The 23,336-nt window shown below is 40.9% G+C and overlaps 1 protein-coding gene across 1 annotated transcript in view; it reads left to right on the top strand.

The window, feature by feature from the left end:
• The first annotated feature begins 18,062 nt into the window (after positions 1-18,062).
• St8sia6 (ST8 alpha-N-acetyl-neuraminide alpha-2,8-sialyltransferase 6) overlaps positions 18,063-23,336 on the top strand; it is a 198,105-nt gene continuing 192,831 nt past the window's right edge. The window contains exon 1 of the mRNA XM_063276253.1: positions 18,063-18,507. The gene's annotated coding sequence lies outside the window, so the exon portion shown is untranslated. The remainder of the gene's footprint in view (positions 18,508-23,336) is intronic.

Here is a 23,336-nt window from a genome sequence, read left to right as displayed (position 1 = left end):
AGCTATACATAGTCAAGTATTCTTGTCATCATAATCCACTCCTTGGCATGTAACAAGAGCAACATGAGACCTGAAGTTAGAATTAGCTACTTGCAAATTTTGCTTCATTTTTCTAGAATTTTAGTGGGTGAGAAATCTTAGCAATTTGCTGTTAGATTTCTGCAGCAACTGCTTAAAGGGTTTTTTGGCTTTCTCCTTGGGGGGACCTGTCAAGCATTTCTGTCCCATTATCTCCAAGAGTTTGTCCCGATGGGAAAGGTCTATGGACTTCATCATTTATTCTCTCTTCCCTATTCCCCTCTCCTGAGAGAATACAACTTGAATTCAAAATAAGTATAAAAACCAATCTTTGGAGTCCTCTTCCCTTTTGTTATTTATTGGTTGTATTTAAAATCTTTCCCTAGAGTCAAGACAATTTTTGGGCAGTGTTTTAGAGATAAATGTAAAAGTCCTATTTTTTTTGTATCTCTAGTATTAAGTGAAAAGAAATTATTTACTGTTTGCCCTTTCCTCAGCAGCAAAATTGTTGTTCAGATGACTAGGAGCTATGTCCTCTGGCTTCAATTTATAGATATTTTTGGAATCTCAAAGGATTGGTTCAAGGAGCAAAGGCATTTGCATATTTAATTTGTCATGTTGTGAGTATGGAGTGGAGCCTTCTAAGGAGCTGACATTTTCTCTTTTCATCATATCCATTCCATTTCACATGCTTTGCTTAACTACAACAAAATGGGTCTCATCCCTTGGATGCAGAGAGAATTCTGTGCAGGGGCAGGCAGATGTTTGCTCCATGGGAATGTCGGAAATGGGGACGTGTTCAGATGTCTTTCCTGCCTTGGCAAGGGAGAAGGTTGGTGCAAGTAACTTTTGAAGTCTTAATTGTGGACCCTTAAGGACATAAAGATCTGTCACTCCTCGCACAGACTTCAGGTACTACAAAGGATTTGAGCGGGCACTAGCTTGAATCTTGGCTATTCTCCCAAAGACCTGTGTGTTGAACTTTTGGCAATATTGGGATGAGGCACGGACCCTTTGTAGATGGTGCCTAGAAGAAGGGAATTGGGTCACTGGGAGAGTGCCCTTGGAGTAAATACTGAGATCAAATCTTCTTGTATTCTCCTCTTTGCCTCTTGGATACAACTTGCTGAACAGACCTCCACTACCACACGGCCGCATCCTGAAGTACTGTGCACCATGATGAGGTACTATACCCTCAAATCAATAAACTTCCTTCCTACAGCGTTCGTCAAAGCACCACGTTGATGGCAGCAAGGAAAAAGTACCCAAGACAATGCTTTCAGACTTCAGTTCATAGTCATCTGACTCTGCTGCTTTGGACTTTAACTTGAGGGTATAGACTATTATGGTGGGGAAGGCATGGTGATAAGTGGTCTTAGGGTGGCAGCAGGAGTGTGAGGTGGCCGGTCACATTGTATTTAAAGTCAGGAAAAAGAAAGCAATAGATGCTGGCGTTGCTCAACTAAACCTCTCTGCAAATGCCCTCACCAACGTGTGTCTGCTGGATGACGCTAATTCAGCCAAAATGACGATGAACACTGACCAATCCAGATCCACCTACTGAGGGGTAGGACTCACTCTCACGGTAGACGGTACCTTAAACAGGCATGAAGGAGAGAGTGATGCGTGCCTGCAAGCTTTTGCCTCCTCTCCCTGAGCTGTGCATCCTGTAGCCATTCTCCACTGACTCCACACCCCAGCCACTTCAGCTCTCCCGATGCTGACTCAGAAGCAGTGACTGAGCAGGGAGCTCTGGGCCTTAGGGCTGGGTTGTGACTGTTGAGGATCTAAGCCATGGACCCAGCCGCTCCTTGCTTCTCAGCTTTTCTGATGTTCAGACAGCCATGTTTTGAACTACCCATCTCCTGTCCTGCAAACCAATCTAATAAACACTCTTTTACATCACACACACACACACTCTACCACTTCTGTTCCTCCTCAGAACCCTGCCTCACGCATCTGGGAATCAAGATAACCTTCACTCCCTATAAATTGACAATCTCAGGTATTTTGCTCTAGTAATGGAAAACTGACAGTTATGGTCAAACCGAGATAATTCCCGAAGGTTCATGTTGTAAGTACTTGTTTTCCAGTTAATGGGCCATTTGAGAGGCTGTGGAAATGGAAATATGGAGAAGTAGGTTATTAAGGTTGGGCCTTTTAAGGTTATAGCCCAGATCCTGTTCCAACCTAGGTCTCTCTCTGCCTTGGTCTGTTGTCATGTGCACAGCATCACCACAGGAGCCCTCCAGCATGCCTTCCCCATCATGATGGATAGCAACTCTGAATCCACGACCCAAAGCAAATTGTTCTTCTAATGAGTTATTACTCTAGGATATTTTGTTTTAATAACGTAAAAGTAAGTAAAACGTGAACTGACATAGAAGGTCGTTAAACATTCCCAAGTAGAGGAACAGAGCCAGAAAGATCTTTATCCAAAAGGAACTAAGAGTTGGCAGGGTTTCCAGAATCAAAATGGAGTATTAACCATTTATCAGATGCAAATGAATGTGTGCTTACTGGTTGAGCTCAGACTATACAAATAAATACCTCCTAAGTAAGATGAGACTAGCAAATTCACCCCTCCCCCACCATTCCCATGTGAAGCGATGCCTCCATAGGTAGGAACCAGCAAGGATCATTTGCCCCTCCCCATGTCTCTTGAATAGACTGTGACCTAGCATGGGAAAACTTATGAAAGGGCTTTGTGATTTTCTGATCCAATGTGCCTTGTAATTTAAAGTGTTTCTTTTTAAAAAAAAAATTAAATGAATTTATTTGTTTCTTAAGTATGGTCCACCTTCCCCCAAATTCTAGGAGATTTTTTCCCTCAGAAAAATATTAGATTCCATAAAAACAACAAAAATTTCCTCCAAGTATTGGTTTTTAAAGATGAGACTTGGTGACAGTGATAGGCTGAGAATGACAGGGATGGCACTGGATGATAGAGTAAGCTGGAGCATAGGGAATAGCCAAGGGGAGAGGATTGAAACAACCTCTCCTACTGTGGAGATGCCTTGGAAGATGGGACACATGTGGCCCCTTTGGTATTCACCCCAATTGCTGGGCATGGTCTCTCATTTCCTCAATTAATTATCACTCGAACCATTCAAAATTTGCAGCTTTGCTCCAAAGACAGCTGTGAAGGCAAGAACCAAAAAAAATGATACAGTCTGGTTTTCTCCAATATCAGAATGTGATAGATCATAACAGAAGAGACTTCCCTTCTATGGAACACTGAAAACCTTCTCCCGACATGCAAATGAGGTTGCCTTCTCTCTAGAATCTCACTCTCTTCTTGCCCACCTCTGCCACCCCCTCAAGTCCACAAGTCTAGATAAAGCATCTCTTGCAAACTCTTGTGCCATGCCAGATATTTTAAGGAAAACAAAATAAACAAAAAAGCCTAGATTTTGAACATTCATTTTGCTGATTGCCACACCCTCAGCCTTACATACACGTTTTATTTAATCCTCACAATAATCTCCTAGGTGCTGACCCAACTACTGCTGCTGTTTAACACAACAACTCCTTCATTCGGCAGTTCACTATAACCACACCCACCATACTCACAGCAGTGTGTAAAACTTAGACCCCTGGGAAGTGCTCTGTGTATGACGCACAAATTATTGTCTCACCAGGAGCTACTTGAGAGCGCCAGGGCTCAAGTCACCCGGAACTGACTCTATTCATGTCTGAAGGGTGACATTGACTGGCACAGAGGAATTTTGAATGGGACATTTATATGTGGATTTTCCGTGTCATATGAACTTCCTCTCAGCATGACAGTCCCCAGATCTTCCAGAGTGAATGTTCTACATGACAGGGTGAAGTGTACTGGGTTTTATGAATTGTCTCAGTGTCTTGTAGCGATACTTACAATCTGTAATTGCTTGAAATGCATTCTGTTTGTCACAGCAGAATTGGCTGTGCCTGTGCATGTGCATGTGCATGTGTGGAGTGTGCGTGTGTGTCTGTGTGTGAACACCTGCACACACGTGTACACTTGTGTGTGCGCTTTCAAAGGGGGCTAGGGTGAACTGAGAACAGAGATCACACCACTTGAAGGGAGAGGGTGGAATCGTTTGCTGACTTGTTTTAGAATAGATACAACCTATGTCACACAAAGCACTCGTCTCATCCTAGGGGCTCCTAAAAGTGACATTTATGACCCACCAGACTAAAGCTTGAGATCTAGGATGTTATCATTATTGTTGGCTCAAGTCTGCTGGTGACTCAGCCAGTTCAAGTTCAGGTCCTTAGCTGGGGACCTGTGAGATAAAGAAAGAAATGGCGTGCCTTGCTCTCACAGACGAGATGGGCACATCTTAATTGTTATCTATGAACCCCAGAGGCACACCACAATCTCTAGGAGCTGTGGTTTGGGCCTGATTTGGCTACCACAGGCTCATGTTATGAATGCCTGGTACTATCCTGTGGTGCTACTTTGAAGTCTATGGAACTTTTAGGAGGTGAGACATGAGTAGTAGACGTAGGTCACCAAAGGAGGGCCTCTGGATATTGTCATCCTCTTGGTCTGGCCCATGTTCTTTATTCCTGGTCTAGTAAGATGTAAGAAGTCTCTCATGTGTTCCCTTCATAAGAAGGCCCTTTCATCCAACATTCATTCCCCAGTGTTATAAACTGACATCACAGGCCAAAAAACCTAAAGCTTTTGTGGTATAAGTGTCTTTCTGTGACAGTGACAAGAACAGTAACTAACGATGCACTAGTGATACAGTTCTAAGAATCAGTGGGGCACAATGCTGCTACCCTAGTAGAGCTCAGCTCTGTTCTCTGAGTTTGCATCTCCGGGTCCTGACTACCTTCAAGGTAGTCTTTCTTTTCCACAGACTTGATCCATGTTTGCAAATGGGTGATTTTAGTTTCTGCTCACAGTAGTTGTGGATCTAGGGCAAATGTTTCATGTATTGCTTCTGTCCCTCTTAGGAGAAATTGACACACTTCTGTCAATAGAATTCCCTTACAATTTCATGGACTGATGTCAGGGAGCTGGTTCAACAGTTAAAGGCACTTGCCGCTTTTCCTGAATGGTAGAGTTTGGTGACCAGAGTTCGGTTTCCAGCATCCATGTCAAGGTTCAGAATCACCGGTTAGTTCAGTTCCAGAGGGATCTGATGCCCTCTTCTGGACTCCATAGACATACCTCCTACCCTTCTGCAATTGTGTGTACACGCATACATGCTCACACACATAACACACTCACACAGAAACATACACATATACACATATACATACATACATATACATACATACATATATACATATTCATATACACATATACAATATACACACATCTACACTCACACACATATGCACATAAACTTACATACATTACATATATACATACACACATATATACTCACATATACACATGCACATACATACATATATACACACATATACAATATATATACACACATATATACTCATACATATACACTCTCACACACATACACAGAGTCACACACTTATACACAAACGCACAATATGCACATGTACCCACATACAGATACATATGTACACATTCATATATACAGTATATGCACATACATGCACATATACACACACACGCACACAATTATTAAGCTAGAGTTACATACAGGTGGTTGGTAGCTGTGTGACATATCTTTAGGAAGTAAACACTGGTCCTCTAGAAAAGTAGCAAACACCAAACCACTGAGGCTGCTCTCTAGTCCCTGTGAACTCTTTGTTTACGTCTGTGAGATCCCAGAAGGCATTGGTTTGTATATTTCTGAGGATGTAACAAATGCTCTCCTAACTCCCATTTCAGGTGGGATCTCACATTTAAACCTTTCCTCTCTGCTTTGAACATAAGAGGAATTAGAAGCAGTTTTATTTTGCACCCAGCAGTATCTGCCTCTTTTCTTAATTCCTAAGCTTTTGCTTGCAAACTAAACAGTTTGTATTTTAGCACAATTGACTACTTTTGTGTTTTTATCATAGGCAGCAAGGAGGCAGGTGGCTCTTTTAATATTTCACAGGAAAATCTGTTTAAGTAGGTCATCAAATTCCCGAGGAATGCTTTTTAGGGTTTTTTTTGCATTACCACATGTGAAAACTTGGCCCAACTTTCTACTACTGGTTATAAAGGTTTTGTTTGTTTGTTTTAATCTTCCATTTTCTTAGAGCAGTTCCCCGGATTCTCTCTAATTCCCTACTAAATACCTCCCCATACATTTCAGTGTTCCACTAAGTCTTCTTAGACAGGTGGTTCTTAACCTTCCTAATGCTGCAAGCCTTTAATACATTTCCTCATGTGGTGACCCCCAGCCATAAAATTATCTTTGCTGCCAGTTCACAACTGTAGTTTTGCTACTTTTATGAATCATAATGTAAATATCTAATATGTAGTCCTAGAGGGATCAGGACACACAGGTTGAGACCACTGCTTAAGTCCACTCACCCAGTGTCACTCAGTGACCTCCACGCCATTGCCTCATGCTTTAGGTTCTCATTTCATTTTCTCTTTGCTGTGCTGGGGCTTGAACCACTGGCCTCCTGCATGGCTGGTGGCAGAGCTGGTGGCACAGCTGACCACCCCACCGGGCAACTACTCTCTGCTGAGCTGTACCCCCACACTCTCTTTGCTTTTTCTTTTGAAACAGAATCTGATTAAGTTAAGGAGAAGCCTTGAACCTGTGATCCTCCTGCTTCAGACTCCTGGACAGTTGGCCTTCCAGGGCTTTTTGCCACCAGGCCAAGAAGGTTTCCAATGCCATAAACTCTACTTGTTGCTACTAACAAGTTGCCTTACAATCAACCAAGGCTGGGAAGCACGCTGCATTAGAGAAAGAAAGTCAACAAGGGTTGTTTTTGTATGGTTGAGAATGAAGGGAGGGAAAAGACTTGAAAATGGGACACAGGGTAGGGTATATCCAGGAACTCTCGGTGGGTGGGGTAATGGTTGGAGGTGGGAAAGAGTTAAAGTCTGCCTGGTGAGATAGCTTTCTCTGAGGTCTTTGAATGTGACGTTCAGGAACTTGGACTTCACTCTGCGACAGCGGCTGCTATGGTTCCTGAGCAGAAAAAAACAAAATGATCTCATCTTTGTTTAAGACAGATAATTACATAAGCAATATGATTATGTAAATTAGGTAAGTAATGCGATCTAATCTGTGTTTAAGACAGATAATTAATTTCAGGAGACTAGATGGATTACTGTGCGGTAAGTCTGCTGCAAACTCCGAGTGGACAGTTATTAAGCACGGTGCTATTTCACTTCTGATCTATTTTCCTATTCTTTTCCTGGTCTGAGATTTACTCTTCTTGAAAGGCTCTACCTCAACTGCATTCTCTAGCAGCTAGAATTATTTATAAGTTCTTGCCATTATTTATTCTATAAAGATTCGCAACTGGCTTAAAAGCAATATATAATGTGGCCATAGTCTTAAAACTAAAGGTCAAGACCAGAACAAATGTGAGTGTACTAGTAAGACCAGCTACAAGACGCTTAAAAAGCACAGAGAACTAACTCTAATTGGCCTCCTTTCTTGGTATGCTTCCCAGACTGGTTAATTTTAAGAAAATTGACTTATTAGTGATTAGGAATATTGCATTTTATAATGACAAAACAAACTTCCCTTCCTTTTGTTGCCTCCACAATGTCTTGCTTTACCACTTCCCACCCCAAACCTTTTCAGTTTAAGGCCTGTATCCTTCAGCCTCAAAGCACTGCTTTCCTGTGATTAATCTCCACTTCTTAGCATATTTGGAGATTAGGCTGCAGAGATAATTGAGTTTAGTCTTAGCTCAGTTACTTAACATTGCCTTTAAGATGACATAATATTTGAGGTTTTAAAAAATGTTGCTAGAATGACTCTTTATTAAATTAAGCCACAGATTGACACTCAGCATCCAGGTGGCCAGTGCAAAAAGGGAAACTCAAGATGCTCCAAAATTCACTTTCTCATGGGACAAGAGACAGGAGGAATCAAAGGACTGTGAGTCCTGAATCATATATCACAGATAACTCGGAGATCTGCTGCCTCTGCCTCCTGAGTGGTAGAGTTAAAGATCTGACCCACCATGCCCAGTATCAGCAGTTATAAAACATGTTAGGAGATATTTCTGGGAAGCTTATAGATCTTTCATTATGTGCCTATTTAACATATCCTATTATGTATTAAATTTCCATGGATAACCTGGAAACATCCTAAGATGAACCTCTTGTAAGGAATCAGTGTTTACTTTGGTTCACAGTTTCGGTAGTTTCATGACAGGGTTGCTTGGACCCTGTCATGGTGCAGTGTACCATGGGCAGGGGGAGCATTGTTTATCTCTCAGCAGCTAGGAAGCTAAGAGAGACAGAGAGGGGGCTAGCGTCTCAATATCTCCTTCAAGGACACTCTCCCAGTGACTTTACACCATGGCTTATCTTTTAATGATTACATTGCCTGGTGGTCTTTGATTAAAACCATAACACTGAAAAGTTGTAAAGGACCACCTGGCTTAACTGATTGATTTGTAACAAAGAGTCCAATGATAGTGTTACCCAGGCTGCAATTTTCTCTTTATAAAATAAATCATTCCTAGTTCCCCAAGTAGTTAGGGAACCTACAAGCCAAGCTTTGTGTTCTTGTCTATTCTGGGAATCTCTTGTTGGTTTTGATGCCTTGCATCAATATTCAGTTCTTTTCCCTTTTGTCCATTTTTTTTCAGCAAAGAGCTTATTTTGGGGGAAAAAAACTGTTCAAGACAAATGGCCGGAGATAATTTTCAGGGAAACACACTTAAAGTGAGACCTTTGACAGACTTACACTTGCTGAGCTGTAATGACTCTGCTACATGCAGCAGTCTGAATTCCATGAGAGACAGGTTTCTCCCATCATAAAAACAACCCAAACCATCAGCATATACTCTCTCCCATCTCACTCTCTTTCCTTTTGTAGCAAGAACAATTTGGTGCCTGTGTTTATGGCTTGAATTAAGAACTTAGGATTCTGAGATCCATAATTTGAAATACACTCTCATTGTTAATATTTTTTTCCTCCTTCTCTAAGGCTTCAAAGGAATGCATTATTCTTCCTGGCGTCACCTTTTCGGTACATACAGTCCTTCCGGTTTGAGATCAGAGAATTCAGTTTGATTTACATTTTCTCTGCTCCTGCCTAGCACATGCAGGGAGCTATGCTAAGTACTTAAAGTAGGATGCCACTGCCATAGCTTAGGGAGGGAAATCAGTGCTCAGAGGGGGGTCCATAGAGCCAAGGGTGTAGGCACAAGGCACAGGTTACAAGCATTTTCCCAACCCAACTAGGATTCAGAGAATTAAGAAAAAGATCCTTTGTTTGGGTAGTAGGAGAATCTGGCATATACAAAGAAGAGAATGAACCTCAGTAAATAAATTAAAGTGCATTTAAATTTCCTTAACAGTTACAGAAAATCATTGAGCATCACTTTCCAATGACTGCGAGAAAGGAAACGTCTTTGTGTTCCTTCCGGATCACACAGGAACTGTCTGGGAGAAAATTAAGATGGTGTTATACACCTGGGTGTATGACAGCTAGAGCCTGGAAGCCCTGTCCTGACATTTTTAGCTAGCAGAGAGGTCGGCTCTAAAATGTTTAAATGGAGGAGAGACTGTTACACTGAGTGCCCAGAGAGCCATCACCTTCCTCTCATTCTCCTAAGGCCATGAAAGATTTTTTAGTTCTCTTTATTATTTGCAATTCAAGTAAAAAGTAGGCTAGGCATGGCTTTGTGTCTGAATTTTCAAGAGAGGATGAACTTACAGACTAAGATGGTGTGACTTTTTATCTGAGGTATGCTATCCCATTGAGGCAGTTTCTACCAGAAGCTTTTAGGATTTCCTGAGAAACAGCTTGTAGAGAAAGCTTTATTTCAGAAAAATCCAAAATAATGGAAGAAAGATAGGGGAGAGACTTTAGTGCACATAAAAATGATTAAAAACACTTACAGGTCTTCATTCAAACAGGTTGACTGGCAGGACATTCATAACCTTGAACCTCCCAAACACAAGGCTTAGCAGGAGAGAAAGTGCTTCTGTTTAAGATCGATCCTTTGGAAGAGTAGGAAAAACCCAAAGGGGAACCTGACATCTCGAGGTGCGAGATGAACAAATCTGTACAAGTCCCCAGTAGGGGATGAAGCTTCTTGCTTGTTCAAACGGAAGCTAAAATAGAATCCTGTGTGATGGTCAATAGAGGGCTGAATGGGAGGTCGGAGGGATTCTGCGATCGTGTCAGATGCATCCTGTTTGAGTTTGAGTCTCCTTTTTTGTAAATACAAAAGTGATAAAGGCTGTTATATATCTCCCAAGTCACTCTTAGGGCTTTTGCTGGAATAAAAATAAGAACACAGACAGGCGATGTTTCGAGAAGGGAAATGCAAAAGCAAATATTAACCGTCGCTGTTTAGGTAGGGAATGCCAAGCACAGGCTTTGAGTGTATCGTCTTACGTAAACACCACTGTTTGATGGATTAGGGCACAAGATTTAGAGAAGAAAAGAGTCTACAAATAATCATGGAAATGGCAAATGGTGAAGCCAAGATCTTCTGATGCCACTGCTATGCAATTATGTGTGTGGAAGGATCTAACGGGTCATCCAATTCAACCTCACCATACTGTGATGTGCCTCTCCACTGTCTTTTATTTCTTCTTTATTCTAAACCATGCTTCTCCACGGTACACTGGCTCTCTTCCTGAACACCACCGAATTTACCTTTGCTCCTAACGCCTCTGCCTGCCGCCAGCTCTTAAAGATTTCTCCCTCAGGTCCCTCTGTGGAGATTCAGTGCGGTGCTCACCTCTGTATTCTTAGCATCTGCCCGAATACACTCACGTGGGAAGTACCTAGATATTTAGTTAATGAAGGATTGAATGAAGTATACTGAAACGCCAGCGAAATGAAAAAAGTGGGCCAATACCACCAAGCAGAGTGAATCTCTAGACAGCCAAATATTTGCACTGTTTTTTCTACAGTATCCCCGGAGTCTAAGTTGTATTTATTTATTTTTGTTGTTTAAAATAATGTGCTTGTTAGAATATTTAAATCAAAAGCCATTAATTAAAATCTCAGTGCTTTCCTAAATTAGTCATGGACTATAAAAATAGAATGATATATTATTTTGGTAATGAAAAAGTCGGCTGGAAGGAACACTAACATATGAGTTGGGACCAATTAATGACACAAGAGTTAGAAGCGGGAAGCAACATGCAGATATTAGAGAAAGACTCAGGGCTACTTCATATTAATTTTTATAGCATTGGAATATTTTGTGTGAGTCTTGATTGAAGAATACAAAATTCTCCTCCCTACATAACTGTGCAGAATTCAATTTCAGTTTTATTCTGTCAGAGTGCAGCCATGTTATAAAATGTTGGGAAATGAACACATGCAAAAGCAAATATTTTTATATACAAACAAGCTTAAGAAATAAGTTTACATAGTCATAGGTAGGCAAGACTGTAATTTAAAAATGAAAAAGATGTTTTCATCCACAGCCATGTCATAAAATATTAGAAGATGAGCAAATGCAAGAATAATTGTTAGCATGTAAACAAAATTTTGAAAGATTAGGTTCAGGTGAACTGTAATGTATAGGCAACACTGTAATTGTGAAATGAAAAGAAGATACCTTCATCTATTACGAAATGACATAATTTCAAAAGTGATGTCATCATGCCCCAAGGTTGACAGATAGTTTTACTCATGTCAGTGAGATAATCGGTTTTCTCTTTTGCCCATTTAGTATAAAGTAATCGCCATGCCACCTAGCGTTTATTAACATTCATTGACAAATGATATACAACACCATCAAGGGAAATATGTCACAGTTACAGTGTGATTTATCCCCCCAATGTGGGGTTCATTTTCAAATAGCTTGGTGACCCAGACCATTAATCTAACATGCTCATTATAGGTGGACCGGCAGAGGCAAACCATGAATAATCAAGTGGGGACATGAATGTGTGGGCTTAAAACGTTGTACTTAGTTTGCTTTCTGTTGCTGTGATAAACCACTCTGGCCCAGAGCAACTTGGGGAGAAAATGGTTTTTTTGGTTTATACATCCCAATCACAGTCCCTCATGGAGGCAAACCCAAGTAGGAAGGTAAGGCAGGAAACTGGAGGTAGGAACTGAAGCAGTGACAGAGATAGAACACTGCGTCCTGGCTTGCTTCCAGGCTCAGGTTCAGCTATTTATCTTATGCAGACTATGATCACCTTCCTAGGGGTGATGCCGCCCACAGTGGGCCAGGCTATTCCATCGATCATTAATCAAGACAACACCCCACTGATATACCCATAGGCCAAACTGATAGAGTCAGTTCTTCAGGTGAAGTTCTCTTTCCCAGGTGTCTCTAGTTGGTGTCAAATTGACAAAAAACAAAACAAAACAAAACAAACAAAACAAAAAACAATACAAAACCACAACTAACCAGCACAGGCCTCCTGATGTAAAATTTTAAGCAACATTTTGATCATAGAGGATAGTATAACAAACCCCACATTTCATCGCTTGTTATTAACCATTGCAAACTCAAGAGCAATTTTGGCTCATTGCTGGCCTTTGTTTTGGGGGTCGGGCAAACTTTGCAATAACTCAAATCTTTCATTTATGTTTTGGTCCAAAGTGTATTAGTATGCATACTTAAAGCATAAGAAATATAACTGAAAAGTCATTACTAAACCTAAACACACTAAAAATAATTTAATTTTTGTGCATGGTGTGTGTGTGTGTGTGTGTGTGTGTGTGTGTGTGTGTGTGTGTAGTTGCATGTGCAAGCCAGAAGTCAACCTCAGTTGTCATTTTCAAGTTTCACCCACATTGTCTTTTGAGATGTTTCTCACTGGGTTTTGGGGTTCCCCAATTAGAGTAGGCAGGCTGGCTGGTGAGCCCCAAGGATCATTCTGTATTTGCCTCCCTAGTGGTTGCATTACAAGCACATGCATCATGCTCAGATGTTTACATGGATGCTGGGGATCAAATCATGACAAGCGCTTTACAAACTAAGCTATCTCCCCAGACTCAATTTCTTAATTTTAGATGCTCTTTACATAGTGTTCAAATTTGTCTGGCTCTGTTTCAATTTTAAAAAATTGGCTTGTTTGAATTGAGATCCAAATAAGGTCTGTGGAATTTATTGACATATCTCATATTCTTTTTTTTTTTTTTTCGGAGCTGGGGACCGAACCCAGGGCTTTGTGCTTCCTAGGTAAGCGCTCTACCACTGAGCTAAATCCCCAGCCCATCTCATATTCTTTTAATCTATTGATATTTAGTTTACTCGTGACTAGCCTTAAATTGCATCTCTCCTGCCTCTATCTTGTGAAAGCTGTGATTTTAAGTATGTCTCAACATTCCCACCTCTAAGTTACTCATTAAGGGAACCAGATTTCTTGTTCATATAGCGTTAATATCTATAATTTTCTGATTGCATCACCATAGTGTCTGCTGTAAAATGCTTCTCTCCTTTGCCTTTCTCATGAGCTGGCCAGGAAGGAGTAGAACGTTAATGCTGACTCAAAGTTTTGCTGGCAATACTTTCCAAATGTCTTTGAATCTTGCCACCAGGAGGCGCTCTGTGATATCCAGCAGCCATTAACGGTGACTGCCTGGATCCAGATTTATTTGTTATTGATTTATAAATGGTTACTTAACTAATACCTGCTAATAAAACCCTTTTGTTTACAAGGGGGGATAGTGTTTGCCATGTCCTGTACTGAGAACCGAGGTTTTGGTGAAAAGAGGACTCAAGTAGATCCTTTACCCAGGGATTACTTCCTGTCATGGATGGTGGTTTTGAAGAATACACCACTTGTCTGAGGCCAAATGTCATTCTGTGGCCTGTTTCCTACAAACTGTCCAGCTGGAAGTCTCATGATGTTATGCTTTCTTAGTGTCTTGTTTTATTTATCCAAAGTATGAGAAAAAACATAAAAGAAATACATATCCTCAATTAAAAACCAAGACTTGTCACTTTCACAATATTCTGATTCTACAATTTTTCCCTCATATATTAGCCATATAACACTCCAAAACTTTATGGGCTACAATCAAGACATGTAAGCCAAGATAAAGATAACACTTTGATTTTATAGCGCCTTCATGACTTTTTCAAAATAACAAGTTGGTGCCCAGCATCTTCTACATCAAGCCAATGACTTTCTTTTTAGAAACAACTTTGATTAATGGACTAACATGAGTTTGATGTGTTTCAAATAATTATAGCTGTAGTTTCTTTGATGTTTAAATTGTCCATTCTTGGCCAATTTGAGATTCTTCAACTTGGCTCTTGAAGTCCTTTTGGCATGGTCTCTTAGGTTTATTCTACACATCACAATATTTTCGGCTTACCTTGTACATTTCTTATTCTAGACCCCAGGGCAGTCACTTATATGAGCAGCTGTTTCTTTCTTTCTTTTTGTTGACACTCTTATACAGGTTTTATCTATAGCCTTCATTTTTTGTAGACTACCATATGACTGTAATAAAGAACTACATAATCTTTCAGTGTTACAGTCTTTCTTTACCAAATAAAATGTAATGAGATAAAACAAAAGCCATCGCATTAAAGTTGGATACGCCAAGCAAGCACAGTAGTAAAGAAGCCCCAAGAGAAGGCACAAGAATCAAAGGCCCACTTATTCACACATTTAGAAGTCCCATAAAAGTATTAAACTTACAACTGTAGTATATATATACATACATATATATATATATATATATATATATATATATATATATATTTGGATACTTGGTGCAGACCCCTATGTAAGCCTGTGTTTGCTGCTGTAGTCTCTGTGAGCTCTTAGGAACTTTGCCCCGTCGTTTTAAGAGGGCCTTCTTCTCCTGGTGTCCTCTATCTCTTTGGTCTCCCCCAGTCTTTCTGCCTTCTTTTTAGAGGGGTTCCCTGAGCTCTGAGGAAAGGGATTTGATGGTGATAACTCATTTAGAGCTCCAAAGTGTCTCTCTGTAATGTCTGGCTGCGACTCTCCATGTCTATTCTCATACGCTACAGGAGGAAGCTCCTTTGGTGATGGCTGAAGAAGGCACTGATCTGTGGGTATAGCAAAATAAGATTAGGAGTCTTGTTATTGTTCCTTTGGGGGTCGTTTTTGCTTTTGTTTTGTTTTCAGGCCAGTAGTATTTGGTTTCACCCTAGGTTTCTGGGCTATTTACTTTCTGGTTCTTAGTCACCTAAGCAGTGCCAGGTTTGGGCTCCGTGGAGCGGACCTTAAGGCAAGCTAGATATTAGCTAGTTGCTTGCCTAAGGTTTGTGCCACCATTACCCTAACGTATTTTGAAGGCAGAACAGATTGCCTATCAAAGTTTTGTGGTTGAGCTGGTGTTTATACAGCTCTTTTGGCAGCTGGCAGAGTACTTTTCTGTGTCACAGTCACTAGAAAACGGGGATGAAGGTTCTGTGTAGGTACCAGCTCAACCTGTCCATGATCATTGAGTTGTGTGGATGTTGTCTTAATGGACAGCCATTTGTGGAGAGCAACCTACTATCTTGGCAACAGCCTGGGGTTTTGTTTTGTTTTGTTTTTTGAGATTTCCATGGAAACCCTTTGGCTAACAACTTAGTTGGATGAAACCTAGCCCCAGGACTGGAAGCTCGGTTTGGTGACAAGAGATGACCAGTGGAGATTTAATCTCTCTCAGTATTTGGAAATATTATAGGAACTTTCTACTTTATGAGGTTTCCATGCCATCCCTCAAATGCATTCAATTACAGGTGTTTCCCCCTCCTTCTCTCCCTTAATTCCACCCCCTCCCACGTCCCACCTCATTCTCCCAATTTCTTCTCTTTTCCCAGCTTCAGTCCGCCTATAAAATGTATTTGATTTCTGTCACCTAGGGAGATACATGTATCCCCCACCCAGCGTCTTTCTTTTTGCTTAACTTCTCTGGGCCTATGCATTGTAGCTTGGTCGTCATTTATTTAATGACTAATATCCAGTTATAAGTGAATACGTACTCTATTTTTCTTTCTGGGTCTGGGTCACCTCACTCAGGATGATTTTTTTTTTCTAGTTCCACCCATGTGATTGCAAATTTCGTGATGCCATTTTTTTAAAAATAGTTCTTCATTGTGTAAATGTACCACATAGTCTTTATCCATTCTTCTGTGTCGTCTCTAATTTCAGCCTATTGTGAAAAGAGCAGCAATGGACATAGCTGAGAAAGTGTCCTTGCAGTAGGATGAAGCTTCCTCTGGGTCTATGCACAAGAGTAGTATAAGTGGATCTTGAAGTTGATGGAATCTCGTCTTTCTGAGGAGCTTTTATGATTTACAGCGTAGCCGCACAAGTTTGCACTCCCACCAGCAATGGAGGTGTGTTTCCCTTGCTTCACGTCCTCACCACATGAGCTGTCACTTGTGTTATTGATCTCACAGATTCTGTCAGGAGCCAAGTGGAATCTCAAAGAAATTTCGATTTCTATTTCCCTGATGGCTAAACATGTTGAAATTTCTTCAAGTGTTTCTCATCCTTAGAGTTTCTTCTACTGAGAATTTTCTGTTTAGACCTGTACCTCCTTTGAAAATTGGGTTATTTGGTTTTCAAAAATCAAGTTTCTTGAGTTCTTTCTATCTTTTGGATATTAGCCCTCTATTGGATGTGGAATAAATATTTTATCTTCCCATTCTGTAGGCTGATACTTGTCTGATCGAAGGTGTTCTTTGCCATGCAAGAGCTTCTTATTTTTCATGAGATCCCATAAATTAATGGTTGATCTTACTGTCCATGCCATCTGTACTCTGTTCTGGAAGTCCTCTCCTGTGCTAATGAGTACAAAGCTATGCCCTAAGTTCTCTTTCATCAGGTTCAATGTACCTAGTTTTATGTTGAGGTCTTTGATTCATTTGGTGTTGAGTTTTGTACACAGTAACAGGTATGGGTTTGTTTTCATTCTTCTTCATGAAGTCATTCAGTTTGACCAGCACCATTCATTAAAGATATCTCTCATTTTTTTAAAATTTATGGCTTCTTCATTAAAAATGAGGTGCCCATAGGTGTGTGATTTATGTCTGGGTCTTCAATTCCATTTAATCAATCAATGTCTATTCTTATGCCTATACCAGGATGTTTTTATTACTATAGCTTTGTAATACCTCTTGAGATCAGGAATAGTGAGATATCTCATAATTCTTTTACTGTTCAGGGTTGTTTGAGAAATTCTGGGTTCCTTCTCCTTCTCCTTCTCCTTCTCCTTCTCCTTCTCCTTCTCCTTCTCCTTTTCCTCCTTCTCCTTCTGACCTTTTGAGTCTCCACTGAGAAATCAGGTGTAATTTAATAGGTCGGCCTTTATATATTACTTAGTCATTTTCCCTTGCAGCTTTTAATATTCTTTCTTTGTTCTGTACATTTAGTGTTTTGATTGTTATGTGATGAGGGGAGTTTTTTTTTTTCTGGTCAAATTGTTTTGGTGTTCTCTATGCTTCTTTAAAAGCCTCTCATTCTTTAGGTTAGGAAAATTTTCTTTGATTTTGTTGAAAATATTTTCTGGGCCTTTTCTGGGTTTCTTCTTCCTCTATTCCTGTCATTCTTAGATTTGATCTTTTCATAGTGTCCTAAATTTCCTGGGTGTTTTGTTTTAGATTTAACTTTTTTGATAGACGTATCCATTTTTCTTTATCACATCTTCAATGCCCAAGGGTTTCATTTGTTTTCTTTGTTTTTTGGATTTCTGAGACTCCATCTCTTGCATTTTCTGTGTGAAGCTTGCCTCTGTAGTTTATGTTCAAATTCCCCAAGGTCTTCTCCCCAGAATTCCCTCAGTTTGGGTTTTCTTTATCAATCCTACTTCCATCATCAATTCTTGAACATTTTTATTCATTTCCATACACTGTTTATTTGTATTTTCCTGGGTTACTTTAGGGGATTTACTCATATCTTCATACTGTTTGTGTTTTTCTGCATTTCTTTAAGAGATCTGTTCAATTCCTCTTTAAGGACCTCTACCATTTTTGTGCATGCTATTTTAAGTTTTTCCCCCTTGGGCTCCAGCTACATTGGAATATTCAGAATCTGCTGTGGTAACATTGTTGGATTCTAGTGAAGACATATTGTCCTGGCTGTTACTGATTGTGTTTTTATGCTGGAATCTAGACATCTGGGCTTGGGATAAATAGAGATCTGGGTGACGGCATCTGTTTTTGTGTCTGTTGGTGAGTATTTTTTTTCCTTGGTTTCTGCTTCCTCCTTTTGATATAGGAAGTTGTGGTGGCTATGTGCTGACAGGTAGGAAATTTTCTGACATCCTGCTTTCCTGGACTGCTCAGCTGGTGTGTTTCCAGGGTATATCTGCTAGTGTTGGAAGCTGGGTTGATGAGATAAGTTTGGGTTAGGAAGGTTGGAGAAGATCTTTGTGATCCACTGTGGATAGGGTCAGAGATTAATAAGCAGATTACAGTAGGTTTTCTGCCGCAGAGCTGGAAATGAGAGTAGGGCTTGGATTGGAGGAACAGAAGGTAAGGAGTTTCCACTTCAGACCTATTTGTTGCCTTGGGTTGGCAGGTGGTTCCTGCTGGGGTTGGGGCCTGGGACAAAGCATCAAGTGGGGAAAGGGAGAGGTCTATGGGATTCAAAAGAGATGGAACAGGGGGCAAGGAAGGCCGCCATAGGTGTTCTTCTGGATACAAAACTGGAGAATTGGATCTGGGAAACAGAGAATGGTTTCTTTTAATGAAAAGTGCTATTTATGCTCTACAATTTGGGCAGTGTGGGTATTCAGTTACGTTGGCTAGTGAATGCAGTTGGAACTTGTATGTACTCAAGAACCATTTTTTTTTTTTGGATATATTCATAGCTCCTATGTACATTCCCAATACTGTCAGTATAATAGTTTCAAATCATTTTAAAAAATTTAATTTAATTGTGTGCAACTTTAAACCCAAAGTCTGTTTTTCTGGGGCAAACCCTTTGTCTGCGTTTTGTCTCTCAACATTATCGCATTCCTCCATTACACTATGGAGAATGCTACTGAGAAATCTTTGCCCATCTTACTGTCTTTTGCTTTGGTTTAAATATTTTTGTCTTATTTTTCTCGTTTCTGTATGTCCCACAGATTTATTAAAATGTTTCCTGTTGACTACTCTGGACTGATTTTCAAAGGCGTCTTCTGTGTTCTGTCAACACACACCCAGATCTTCTGTGTGCCTGGGATATTTCCAGTTTATAGTGGTTGTCTCTGCTTTGATTTTCTTCTTTGGAGACTTTTATTCCAGGTGTATGCTATTCTCTTAATCAATCTTGTGTTGGTATAACAGAATACATGGGGCTGGGTAATTTTTAGAGCATGGGTGTTTATTCAGCTTGTGGGTTCGGAGGCTCTGAGGCTTGAGAGCACTCCACTGGCATCTCAGGAGGGTCTTTTCTGTGCTTTGTCAAAATGGAAGAGCGTGTGAGAGAAACAGAAAAATGAGTGACATCATCCCTTTGCTGGGCTCCCATTCCCTGGCTAGCAAACCATTCCTACTACAATGGCCTCCACCCACTGATGAGGGCAGTTTGCTCATGACATTCCCAGTTCAAGGTCCCTCTTAATATTCAACTGAATCTCAAACTGAGTATGAGAGAGAACCTCCCAACCACAGTTCCAAGTTTCCAAGTGACCATTCTTACATTTCCCTTCAGCACTTTCAACACGTTCACACATTTTGTAGCTCTTTTTCACTTTTCTCCAATTCTCTTTTCCCATTTTCTTTAGGATGTGTCTCTGCTCTTCTCCGTGTCCTACTTACGTCTACATCCCGAACTCCTCTTTCACTTTGAATTCTTTCTTAAATGTCTTCAGCCCACTTTTCAAACCTTACCCAGGCATCCCATTTTCTGACTCCAAACCATGATCTGAATAATTTTCTCTTCTCTGTCAATCACTCAGCCCCAGTTACTATCGCCTGGTTTCTACTGTTTCCAAACTCTCAAAGCTCACTTAGAAATATAAGATTAAGATTTACAGTGCTGTTTGCTCTTGTCTTTATTATATGATTCCATTGTCTAGAGAAATAATGTTCTGCAACAACAATCCACCAACCTCAGAACTCTCAGGGCCTAAATCACCTTCCCAAGAATACACATGGAGCGACCCATGGCTCCTGCCACATATTGTAGCACAGGATGGCCTTATCAGGCATCAGTGGGAGAAGAGGCCATTGGTCCTATGAAGGCTCAATGTAGGGGAGTGCCAGGTCAGGGAGGTGGGAAGGAGTGGTTGAGGGGGAGCACTCTCATAGAAGCAGGGGGATGGGGAATGAGATGGAGGTTTCCAGAGGGGAAACTAAGAAAGGGGATAACATTTAATGTAAATAAATAAAATATCCAATTAAAAAATAATGTTCTAGAATCGTCATTTCTTAAGAGAACATGACACACGAGTCAACTAGCAACCCCCATTGTTTCTGGTTCTCCAGTGTCCCAAATAGCACAGAAACAGACAATCTCCTAGCTTAGTGTTTTAGAAACCCCATCCTTCGTTGCCAGCGTGCTGTGTTTGTACCTCAGGGCAGATCCAACTACTGATATCTGGCTCTTCTCTTTTGCCTGGGTATCTCTATTCTGTTCCATTCCCACACAATGCCTAACAGTTTCCTGTGGTGTGAAGACTTGCCCTAATTTTCTAAGGCGGCATTGAATGTATTAAAAATCCATTACTTCATTTTTATGTAAATTATGGCTTTTAGAACCATGAAGCGTTCCTTATCTTTAAATATATATACGGGTCTGAAAGTTTGTGGAGGAGCTGAAGTCTGAAAAGGCACTTCCCAATTTGTTCGTGTGGGCAATAGGCACCATCCGTCTTGTAGAGGGTAGACTTGGGATTAGGTACCATTTATGCTGTGGTTGGACCTTTTCCCCTTGAGACTAGACATCATCCATGGTGACACCAAATGCTTTTTTAAAATCTTAGCATCTTTACTCTCTCTGGTAAGAAGTCCTACACGTTTTAATAGTAGACTTCTCCCCTCCCATTGGACTTATGTTGAGGGTGAACTGGGTACCACCTAAGCTGAAGATAAATTCTACCAGATTAGGATTAGACATCTTCCATTCTGAAAATGGTCCCCTCTCCCTCCCTGAGCTTGGCACTGTTCATGCAGAAGGTTGAATTTTCTCCCTTGGGGTTGGTCACTATCCTTGATGAGGGTAGATTCTTCCCCTTAGGGATGGATGGTCACCTACTGACAACTCAACTTCTAGGCCATTCATTAAATGTCTTTTGCCTTTCCTCGGCCTTTCCTCTTACTTGAGAGTACAGGTATCTTGTTGTTCTTGGTGATTTGAAGCCTGCTCACGGGAGCGTCTTGCTTTTGTTGTACATGTCATTTATAGTTCTTGCTTTTGTTTTCTCATAACAATGACTCATCTCTCTTTGCTGAAGGGATACAGGGGCAATTTAAGGACAGTCATTGGTGCTGCTGCAGCCGCCTTTTGCCCACTGGTTATTTTGCAACAACTGGGGTGCTGTGGACATTTCAAAGCACATAAAACACAGGGTCAGAGTTTGTTTTTCTTTGAAATAGAATCACCCTTTTCTTAAATATGCATGATGTTGTTTGAAAATACAGTGAAAACCATGGGTAGGATCTAGAAAACTTATAAGGATTTCAGGAGAAAAGGCCACTGGAATTCATTCTCCTACCCCTCCATGTTAATTTGAAGAATTATGGCAATCAAGAAAATGCCTTGTAGACACGTCCACAGGCAAATGTGATGGCGACAATTACTCAATTGAGGCTCTGTCTTCCCAGGTGACTCTAGTTTGTACCATGTTACCAAAAACAAGCCAGCCCACTTACTGGACATTATTTCTGGGTGCGTCTGGGGTAGTGCTACAAAGTAGTGTATAAAACAGATTTTTCTACCTGCAGTGTGCATAGGCATCATTTAGTTTTCTATTTATTGCAGTACTGACCACTGAACCCATACCCTTGTGCACAGTAGGCATGAATTCAGTCAACTGAGCTATATCACAACAACACAGGCATTAGTAAAAGTGTTGAGGACCAGGATAAAACAAAAAGATGCCACGCACTCTCTTTCTTAGATTCAGACTAGAGCTTACGCCATTAGTTCCATGGCTCTCAGACTTGCCAATGCTGTTGTGGTTTAACTGCAAATCTTCCCGTCATCGTCTCCCTCACTTGAACACTTGATGGTTCCTCAATTGAAGATGCTGCTCAGGAAGGTGGCAGAGTGTCTAGGAGATGGGTCCTTGTTGGAGGAAGTGGGTCAGTGTGTGTGATGTGTATGGGTGTGTGTGTGTGTGTAGGGGGTGAGATGTGTGTATGGTCAAGCTTTATAACGGAGCTCTCCTTCCTGTTCATGCTTTATTTCTTGAGTATGAATACACTGTGACTTATCAGCTTCCTGTTCCTGTCACCATGCCTTCCCCTCCAGGATGGACTGTGTCCCTTCAGAACTGGGGGCCAGAACAAACCCCGTCTTCCATTAAGTTGCTTCTGTTAGGGCATTTCATCACAGCAATTAGAAAAAAAATGGAGACACTGGCTTCTCTGCATTTGAACATACGGAAAGCAGATCTCATGCTTTCCTATCACTGTAATGAGCTAGTGCTCTGTAATATATATAAAATATTTCTTATTTGTTCTCTTATTTTAATGAAGTATGTCAAATACAATACAAAGTGTGTGTGTGTGTGTGTGTGTGTGTATGTGTGTGTGTGTGTGTGTGTAGACCTGAAATCAAAAATAGGTGTTTTTTCCAGTCACTATTTTTTTGCTCCTCTCCTTGTTCCTGCATTTCCTTTTGACAGGAGAAATCCTGGATTAACATTTTTGAGATGGGTAAGTAGTCCTATCCTTCAGCTGGAGGCCATGCCTATCCACTGGATATGGTCTCTACAGGTTCTATCTCCCCTTTGCTGTTTATTTTGGCTAATGTCCTCCCTGTTTGGTTCTGGTAACCTCTTGGATCCCTGGCATCTGGGACTTTCTGGAGGCTACCCCCAGTTCCTCCTCCCCCACCGCTACATACCTACTTTCAAATTCCTGACCCTCCATTCTTCTCCCACATCCCTTCCCATATCTGAACCAGCCTCCCTTTTTCCTTCCCCCTCCTCTCTCCCTCCCAGATCCCTCTCTCCCTCTACTTCTCAGAAATTGTTTTCTTCCCCCTTCTGGGTAGGACTGTAGCATCCACACTTTGGTGTAATCTTTCTTCTTGGGTTTCATATGGTCTATGAGTTGTATCATGGCTATTCTGAGCTTCCTTTTGGCTAATTGAAACTGAAGGAAAGGCTGTCCAGAGACAGCCCCACCTAGGGATCCATCCCATCTTC

Source organism: Rattus norvegicus, chromosome 17 (assembly GCF_036323735.1).
Source record: "Rattus norvegicus strain BN/NHsdMcwi chromosome 17, GRCr8, whole genome shotgun sequence".
NCBI classification, from domain to species: domain Eukaryota; kingdom Metazoa; phylum Chordata; class Mammalia; order Rodentia; family Muridae; genus Rattus; species Rattus norvegicus.
Note: the sequence above shows the minus strand (reverse complement) of the source record. Positions and strands in the feature narration are given on the sequence as shown.